The following is a 10572-nucleotide window of genomic DNA, read 5'->3' as shown; positions in this document are numbered from 1 at the left end:
CTGTGGAAGAGTTTGCCTTTTCATTCTTTATAAAGAATATAAAACAATCAAAACTCAAGTTTTCATTAAAAATCTTCAAAATAATTTTTAAACTTAGAATATTATTTAGTACCACCTTATCGTGCCTCATTTGGCAGAAAGGAAATTCTGTCCATATTATAATACTGACAGAACAAATTGTTGTAAATTTTGCATAGAAGTGCTTTGTTATTAACTTTTATCTGAACATAGTACACTTCATATATAATATTAAAATCTCCTGCTTAATTCATGCTTTATTCCCCAGAAGCAAAGAGGAAGGTAGATTGTACTGATCAATAGACCATGATTTCCTGTCTCTACCTTCTGAAGAAAAATGCAATTAATAGAATATCATTGAAGAGAGATATATGAGCTTCCTTTCCTCAGAAAAGCTATTCTTAAACAGGAAGAGCAAGATCATTTCTATTTCCTTTCTATTTTCACTCATCAGAAAAATTTACAGCAGATTCAAGAGAGATCAGATTCTTTTTCAGGACTTATCATTTGAAACTACATTAAAATTGTAAAACTGTAGGAGATGGTAACTGTATAGTCTACTTAAAACAATCAAAAGCCCCATATGATCTTCTTGCCATCAACTCTGACAACAATATAATTATAAAATGAACTACTCCAATTGTAAATCTGTTTAATTACAAATGAATAGAAAATAATTATGCTGGATGTATTTAATGTAAAAATGTGTATCATAGCAAAATCAAATTTCATATGTATATTACATAAATATGCATACATACATATGTATATATGTATGTGTATATGCATGTGCATTTTCATACACATAACACATATTAGGACAAGTTTCAATTAAATGGAATCGCACCTTTTCTTTTCAGCATGAAGGGTAATAAAAGAGCTTCTTAGGAGACTGAGTATACTGTAAACAGGTGCACATTGCCTTCCCTCACCCAACACACCCAAAGTGAGGTTTATGCATAAAGTGCAAAGCCACAGTGAGGCATACCTCCTTGGAGACCTTCCTGCATTCTAATTTTAAAGCATCTGCATGTGTCATTTGTGGGAAGAGAAAAAAAATCAAGTGATCATTTACAGGATTTTAGAAACATGTTACCTGTAATTTAATTCTATTTTGTTCTCTATTAAGAAAACTTTTCCATAACATTTGCAGCTATGCTTATGAAAAATGAAAGAAAAATCTGGTTTTGTCAACTGAGTACATAATGAACCAAATATCCAAGTTAACATGTGTGCCCAGTAACACTCTTCCCAACCAATGATGATGATGATGATGATGATGATGATGATGATGATGATGAATAACTACAAACCAATATCTGGTTGAAGAGAAATCAGACTTATTGTTGTTCCTAAGGGCATGTAATTCTAACCTCCTGAAATGGCCCCTGCAAGCAGTGAAACACTCAGACTACTAGTTTTCTGCTGAGCAGGCCTGGCAGAAGGGTCTGCTTTTCCTCATTTCGTCCATCCACGGAGGCCCTGTAACGTGATGAGAACATGTGGACTTTGGAGGAATTATACAGATTTGAGTTCAGACAAACTACATGAACTTGAGCCTGACATCTGTCCTCCCCAAGTCTCAAATTTCCTCATTAATTAAAAGGAGAAAATAACATTTCTTCATGGGATTGTTGTTGGGATTAAATTGTGCAATATGTATAAAATTCCTGACACAGAGACAGTCTTAACAAATACTAATTCCATCATCTTTCCTTCAGGGACAAAGATAGAAAGCATGAGGTTCCCAGGAATTCAAGCCCCATACTTCTAGGACATGGTCACAGTGTGACCCAGCTTCCTGAGAACATGTTCAGCCCATTTTCAAACCCTATACACACATCATTGCTCTTTTAACCTGGTGTTTTCTTGTTGTCACATGCTATAATGATATTTGAATATGCTGTTTATCCCCGGCTACCAGTTAAGGGAAGTTTCTACGGGGAATTCACTTCTGCTTTCACTTAGATTTAGCATTTAACTGTGGATTTGCAATTGCAAGTGACACCAACTCCACACTCTATTCCATCACCAGGAAAGCTGGAACACCTCTGGTCTTTGCCTATCTATGCCATTCTCCTCCTTTCTTTCTCTGACCTGGTCACACTGGCCTCTCTGCACTTGGACCACCAGTCAGTTCTTTCTTATCCTGAGCTTTTGTTCAAGTTCTTCCTTCTGCTGGAAGTGCTTTTCCCTTTACTTTTGACATGGCTGGCTCCTTGTCATTAAAGTCTGCTTTCCTTCAGGCCACCTGTCCATAGAGGTCTTGTGGTGTCATGAGAGCACTGAACTTTGGAGGGGTGATAGCGTGAGGCTTCATGTCACCTCCACAAAAGGCTTTCTCCAAGCAAACTTATATAGGTGCTTGATTGTTTTTATTGTTATGATTCGCTGGGTTGTTGGTTTGTTTTGGTTACTGGAAGGCAGAAGTTAGGCCTATTGCTAGCACTAGCATAAAACCTGACACAGAGAGGGGCTCAGGAAATGTTTAATACATGAATCGTCTCAACTGTATAGATGTGCACATTGTAGGCCACCTCCTTGAACTGACAAGTAACAGAATTAAAATTGCAGCATCCATACCTCTCAAAACTCATAAGGATTATGGAAGGTAGAACAAATGTTGAATTAGACAACATCAGAAAAAATCCTGCAAAAATTTGGAAACACACACACTACAAACTATTTTTAAAAAACTTTCTTCTGGGTGCAGTGGCTCATGCCTATAATCCCAGCATTTTGGGAGGCCGAGGGTGGATCCCACATGGTGATACCCCGTCTCTAGTAAAAATACAAAAATTAGGCGGGCGTGGTGGTGCATGCCTGTAGTCCCAGCTACAGCCTGGAAGGCTGAAGCAGGAAAATTGTCTCAACCCAGGAGGTGGAAGTTGCAGTGAGCCAAGATTGCACCACTGCATGCCAACTGGGCAACAGAAATAGATTCTGTTAAAAAAAGAAAAAAAAAAAGAGAAATTCATAAGATATATCTCAAAATACCTTTCTAATGATAATGATCTAATATTGATCTTTATAACATTATTTCTCAAGGCTTCAAAATCTTTTAACATAAATTATTTTATTCTAACAGCTTTCCTGTGAAGTACTTATTCTGATTTTTATGCACATGAAAAACTGTTTGAATTTCCTTTTTTACCAACTCAGCTCCTGATTTCAGGACTTCTAATTCTGAACCCACAAGTTTTCCTGCAAAGCATTCATTGAAATGAAATGTCTCCTTACCCATTGAAAGAAATTATGTCAGTCCTATCTCCACTAAAATCCTGGCCCTACAATTCTCTGAATATTAGAGCTTGACTTGAATTTGCAGACTCATCTTTGTGCAGATGGTGTTTTTGAAAATTAACATTTCTACTTTGGAAGAGAAAAGAAACTGTCCTTACAAGATAATAAATACATAGGGGAAAAACATGGGCTTTTGTTTTTCTAGTTTATGGTGCAATCAGTATGTCATATGGTTCATGCAAAGGCAGTTTCTTTATTTCAGTCAGCAAAGGTCATCTCTACTGTCAACCAGTAGGTGAGCAGAGTCCACTCAGTAGTACCACCTTACCAAGGCAGCAATGGAGAAACTATAGAAGTTTCTTCCTGGTCTTTAAACCAGCACAGCTTTGATCACCAGTTTGGAAAGTCCTAAGAGTCTTTTCTATGACTGATTAATGTCTCCACTAGTGAAGGTCCCTTGGCAGAACCTCTCTCTTTCTGTCTCTTCTTTTTCCAGAAAAAATGGCTAGAATGCAGTAGCACAATCATGGCTCACTGTAGCATTGAACTCATGGCCTCCAGCAATGCTTGTAGGACTCCTGTATTGCTAGGACTACAGGTATGGGCCACCATGCCTGTCTTCATTTTTTTTTTTTTTTTTTTTTTTTTTTTTTCTGCAGAGACAAGCATATCCCTATGTTGCCCAGGCTGGTCTTGAACTCCTGTCCTCAACTGATCCTCCCACTTCTGCTTCCCAAAGTGCTGGGATTACAGGTGTAAGCCACCAAGCCTGGCCTCAAAATCCTTCTTTTAGATTGACAGAGATAAGAATGAATGGGATTTGAATTCTCCATAGGTATAAGATACTGTTTCTGGGCTCCTTCCAGCATTCTTGTCATGTTGAAAGATTTGGAAGGAGGTCTCATCTTATTTGTTTATAAATACTTACCAAATGTCTATTATGGGCCTGGAACTCTATTAGGTGTCCAAAGATGGAAAGGTATGAGCTGTGCCTTCCAAGACTTTACAGTTTAATGGGAAGACAGGCAGATCAAGAGATAATGAGAATCCAATGTAACATATTCTATATCAAACTGAGGTGTAATAAACAGTGAAAGCATAAATGGTAAATTGTTAATTTGCCTGGACAAGTTAGGCAATGTTTTACTGAAGAGATAATTCTTGGGAAAACATTTAGTGAAACAGGAATTTGTCAGGTGGACAAGAAAAATGGGGGGCATATTCTAGCAATGGGCAGAGTTTGTGATAAGATTAGAAGCATGAAAGTGATTGGTACTGAAACCACCTTTGCAAAATCATGACAGCAAGAAATCTGACATAGCTGACTCCATCTTGCTTCTGACCTCCAAGCTGTCCATGGTTATTCCTGGGTATAGGCCAAACTAACTTTGGGAACAAGTTAGTTTATAGTTTAACCTTAGAGCAAAGATGATAATAGCCCTTACCAAAACTAAATTGTCTTTGTAAAACTAATGAAAGCCCACAATGTTAGACTTATGAAATGGGCTTAGACACTGATAAGATAGGCACAGTTTCTATAATCCCTTACTGCTCAGGGGTCATGTAGCCAGAGGTCACAATATTTATGACTTCCCCAATTTTTCCTATAGATAACGTTACTATTGTAGAATCTAAAGTTTTTTTTTTTTTTTAAGATATCTTTCAGACTGCCCCCACCAGACTCATGACTCATGACTCTCCTGGTCAAGTGGCCTCATCCAGAGGCAGACTCAGTGCCCAAGGACCATTTTCAACACCCCTATGATTTCATTCCCCAGCCAATCAGCAGTACCCATTCCCTAACCCCTGCCCACAAAATTGTCCATAAAAACTGCCTCCAAGCCTTTGGGGAGACTGATTTGTGTGATAACTCTAGTTCTTCCACATGGGCTGGACTCTGTCAGTTAAACTCTTCTCTACTGCAATGCCATAATTTCATTGGATTGATGTTGCTTGCTTAGTGGGCAGGAAATCCTGTTGGGCAATTAGAATATGGTCTGGAACTGAGGAATAATTCCCTACAACAAATGTGTATGATAAACAAGGAGAAAGATGTGGGAGGGGGATGGAGGTGCTAGTTTATGGTCAGATTCTGAAGCATTTGGATGGCATGTGTTACGGGTTGAATTGTATGACCAAAAAAAGATATGTTGAATTCCTGACTCCCAGCACCACAGAATGTGACCTTATTTGGAAATGGAATTGTTGTCAATGTAATTAGTTTAGTTAAGATGAGGTGATATGAAATAGGGTGAACCCTTAATCCAATAGGACTAGTGTCCTTGAAAGAAGAGGGAAACTTGGACACCTACATGCACAAAGGGATGACCATATAAGAACAAACAGGGAGAGACTGGCCATGTGAAGATGGAGGCGAAAAGTGAAATTATGCCACCATAAATCAAGGAATGCCTAATGCCCAGAGCTATCAGAAGCTGGAAGAAACAAGGAAGGAATCTCTCCTAGAGGCTTTGAAGAGAGCATGGCCCTGCCAATACCTTGATTTTGGACTTCTAGCATCCAGAATTAAGACAATAAGATGCTGCTGTAAGCCACACAGTTTGTATGAGTTTGTTATGGCAGCCTTGGAAAACTAATATACTATGCTAAATAGTGTAGAGTTGAATGTAAGGTGATTATGTATACATTTATATGGGGGGCAGGGTGGAAAACCATCAAAGAACCACTGTGAAGCAAGAGAGGGACACAGATTTGTGGTGAAATAAAAAGCACTAACTGAAATGTGGAGCATGGAATATAGGTGGGAAGTAGGGAGATACACCTTTCTTCCAATTTTCAAAATTTCCAAAGCTTGTTCATGACTAAACTTCCTCAGTGCTTTCTTGTCTATGAAACAGACAAACAGAATGCAAAAAATATCACCCCTCTTATTCTCTCAGTTGGATCCAAAATGTTGTATTAGAGCTCTCCTGTCTATATAATGTTACCTGAACCAAGAGACATGCTTTGAAGTTTAATCCTGCCAGATCCCCTTACTGAGTGATGGGAATGTCACAGTAAAAAATGAAAGTACTAATACTATAATATGGACTCTTAAAATAATTTTGATATTGATATTTTTATGATTAAAAAATTCAGTTGAAAACTCATCACCATAAAATGAATAAAATTAATATTCTAGTATCAAGCCATTTGACTTCCCAGAATTGTTTTTCTTGATCTTTATCCTAATTGAAAAACTGAATTCACATCCATATCTTGAAATATCTACTCCCATACAAGTAAAAATCCTAGGAAGCATTCTACAAGGAAGATCAATACTAAGGATACTGTAATACAGCTGTAATTTTCTTTTAGGTGTATTTCCTCCTATGTCATGAACTGTTATGATAATTGGTAGCTTTAATGAAAGCAAATGATTTCTTTTTAATTTGGGTAGATGGTAGTCCAACCTATGATGTTTCTAAGTCTATTACTTTTTAGCTGTTTTGAGTTGTGGGTAATTTAAATAGTTCTTATTATAAATGCAGAAAAATTGAGTATGTTTTCAGTATTTCAAAGAACATAAATGCACATGCACACACTTTACAAGTCATATATCTTCACTGAAATGTCCAAATTCACTAGAGAGCAAGGAGGCACGGCTGGAGCATTCCAATTCACATTCTGCAATATCATCATAACCTCCTGAGACACAGCATGTTGTCTGTGCATATATGAGTCAATAATTTAGCCACTATAAGATATGACCCAATATATCTTTCATTTACTGGAACACCATAACTGACACTGATGCCAAAATATTAATTATATGGCATAACCGAAAATGTAAAATATATGTTTCTAGTTGAATTATATTGAGGAGAAATTTAACATGACTTCACTTTGTTTTGAACATGAATTACACAATGATGTCATTAAATTAAGACTCTCTAAGTATGAAAAACTTTTGTGTACACAATTTAGTGTTCAGATGTCTTTGGTGCTTTTATGTAAAATCATAAAATTTATTTAGGAAAGTTAAGTCTCAGAGAAGAGCTGAAAAAGCTTGATTTAAGGGGGAAGAAAATAAAGCTGAGGGCAGCATGGTGTCTACAGTCCAGGTGTCCTCATTTGTGGTACAAATGAAGCATCATACGCTTATCATGTGAGTGACGTTCTTCCCCAGTGACTAACCCCTGGATACAGAAACAGTGGTTTCTATACTTAGTGATTCCTACAAAAATGATATTTTAGAGATATTAGTGGCCTTAAACAGAAATGCACAATACTTTCTCACCCTGCAAATCAAATGTTCTCCAAGGAAATAACAGATATATAATACTTGAAAGGAGTTGTGAACGCCTCATCTCAGCAATTGACATATGTGTCAGCATAAGTAATGGTAGAATTACCTAAGCAGGAAAAGACTTAGCAAGGATACAGGTACAATTAAGGATAGTAGCAAAAATTAACCAAAAATAGCCTATATGTGCATGAGGTGGTCAAGTTAGGTACACTTACCTACCTACTGGCTTTCATTCATTTTGTCAGTCCTTCACCCCAACACCATTTTTGAGTTCCTACTATATGTCTATCATTGGTAAACATACTCATTTTTTAAAAGTCTGATTTGCTTACACTATCTGGACTTTTAAAATGAGTAATGTCTGTTTCTGAACCCATGCAATCGATTTCAAATCAGATAATCTAAGAGGACCTTAGATACCTCCATACTGACTTGAAGAAGAGTTTTATGCAGATGTAGATGGAGAATATAGATTACATGTTTAAAAACCACCATTTCTCATGCTCTCATACTCAGTCTCATTCGTTATTATAGCATAGAAGTAGATGAGAGGAAGGAAGATTTCTTGGAAGAGAAAAATGAGCAAAATTAGCAAATATTTATTGATAATCTGCTATAGATTACTGCATCTCACTAAATCCTCTTAAAAACAGTATCAAGTATTATTATCTCCTGTATTGCAAAGAGGAAATGGAGGTACAAAATGGCTAACTCACCTAAAGACAAAAAGCTAACAAGTAGTCAAGAGTTAAACCCAGGCCTGTCTGACACCACTATTCTACAGTGCCAAACCTGTTATGCAGAATAAAACTTACAAGCAAATTAGTGGAGAAAGACAATAAGGCAAAAGCAACTCCATGCATTTCTTTAGCAGTTGGCTGTACATCTAAACCTTGATTTTACAATCAAAGAAAATGGCCTTTTTATCCTTTCCCTCCTTCCCTTCTCTACTTTCTTTCATTTCATTTTCTACTTTGTAATTCCTTTCCAAGTGCCCACTATACCGTCACCTTCTCCTGAGACCCAAGGGAGCATTTTTCAGGAGGAATCAGAGGAGGAAACCGAAGCCTTGTGAGAATCACTCCAAATCCACTCAGGAGGAAAAGTTGTAGCATGCATAACTTTCCAAAACAGCGTTCAGGCTTCAAATGCACGGAAAAGTAATAGAAATTAAGCAGAGGGACATCAAAAAGAACACACTAGGGAGCTTGTAAAATGTAGAAGAAAAAGAGTATGTTTTGGACTGGGTACAGTAGCTCATGCCTGAGACGGGTAGATCACTTGAGGTGAGGAGTTCAAGACCAGCTTGGCCAACGTGATGAAATGCCCTCTCTACTTAAAAATACAAAAACTATTTGGGCGTGGTGGTGCATGCCTGTAATCTCAGCTACTCAGGAGGCTGAACCAGGAGAATTGCTTGAGCCCAGGAGGCAGAGGTCACAGTGAGCCGAGATCATGCCACTGTACCACAGCCTGGGCAACAGGGCAAGACTCTATCTCAAAAAAAGAAAAAAAGAAGATGTTTTGATTTGTGTATATTATAGAAGTCCAACAAGATGCATGGAAAATATCTTCAACCACTCATCCTCTATTGATATCATTAGCATTTACATCAGGAGCCATGCTGAGAAGTTCAGAGACAGTGTTAAAGTGCCAAAACAAGTCAATGAGCTCAACAAAATGCATCTCATATACATAAATCTACAATTGCCTTGCTGGTTTTGTGATGCAGCTTTCTGAAATAAGCATTTGTTTCCTGGGTTCTTGGCCTCCATCTATATGCCAAGCAGAGAACCAAGCATCAGCACATAAAATATCTCTTAGCATCCTAACCTTAAGTCTGGGAGAAAAGCTCTATTTTTCCTACCACACAGAAAAGGGACTGGGGACCAGAGAGTAGTGTGACTGGATGTCAAGGATTCCAAATTTAAACACAGGATTTCTTCCTTTAAAGTCTAGTGGTCTTTCCCTTATACCATGCTACATAAACTTATCAACATCATAATGAATACAATGCTAGCCAAACTAAAAGTGCAAAAATGCTTTGAAGACAGGAGCTTAATAAATGTTTGGTGATAGGTAGATTTGTTTAATTTCAAAAACAAACCAATGTACCTTGTCTCCTTGCCAATTGGACATATGTCTAGACAATGAAAGTAACAGAAACATGTAATAATTTATTCACTTCCAATTACCAATCTACAGATGGACTTGCTAATTGATTCTGTTTTTGTTACTAGTAAAGACATAACCTTACCTTTTTAACAATTTTCCCAGATACACAAAGGGCAAGCTGCTACTGTAGTTGACAACTCATTGGCAGTAACCACACTTAAAGTCAGTTGTGTTTTAGTCAAAGGAGACTCTTCTCCACTTTCATCTGAATTGAAGTAATGCACAATAAATATAGCTATCAAATTTACTAATTGTGTTGAATAAGGATATCCAAGTGTTGCAATACCATCAGAAAAAGCACATTACAAAAGCTAAGTACCCAATTTCAAAAAGCCTTTTAACATAAGTATTTCAAAATCATTAATTTTGTTACCATTTAACACTAGTGATTTTCATTTCCCACAATCTATTCTGACATTTAAAGGAACATTTTAAAAGTATCTCTTGCATAATATAAGCCTACCACCATATAATGCCACTTAAAAATAACTGCATTTTACAAAGGTAAAGGCAGAGGGAAGTTGACTCATGAGAAATCAAATAAAACCAGAGAGAGAGAGAGAGAGAGAGAGAGACAGAGAGAGAGAGAGACAGAGACAGAGAGAGAGACAGGGTCTTCATTTTGTTGCCCGGGCTGGGGTACAGTGGCATGATCTTGGCTCACATACAACTTCCACCTCCTGGGTTCAAGCGATTCTCTTGCAGCCTCCCAAGTAGCTGGGATTACAATTGTGCACCAACACACCTGGCTAATTTTTGTACTTTTAGTAGAGATGAGATTTCACCATGTTGGCCCTGCTGGTCTTAAGCTCCTGACCTCAGGTGATCTGCCCACCTCAGCCTCCCAAATTACTGGAATTACAGGCATAAGGCACATCATCCGGCCT

The 10572-nt window shown here is 37.5% G+C and overlaps 1 protein-coding gene across 5 annotated transcripts in view; it reads right to left on the bottom strand.

Moving 5' to 3' along the window:
- The window catches only part of SAMSN1 (SAM domain, SH3 domain and nuclear localization signals 1), a 330513-nt gene that overhangs the window by 69459 nt on the left and 250482 nt on the right, over positions 1-10572 (bottom strand). The window lies entirely within an intron of this gene.

This window comes from Saimiri boliviensis, chromosome 18 (genome assembly GCF_048565385.1).
Source record: "Saimiri boliviensis isolate mSaiBol1 chromosome 18, mSaiBol1.pri, whole genome shotgun sequence".
NCBI lineage: Eukaryota > Metazoa > Chordata > Mammalia > Primates > Cebidae > Saimiri > Saimiri boliviensis.
The sequence above is the reverse complement of the archived record's forward strand: the minus strand, read 5'-3'. Positions and strand labels throughout refer to the sequence as shown.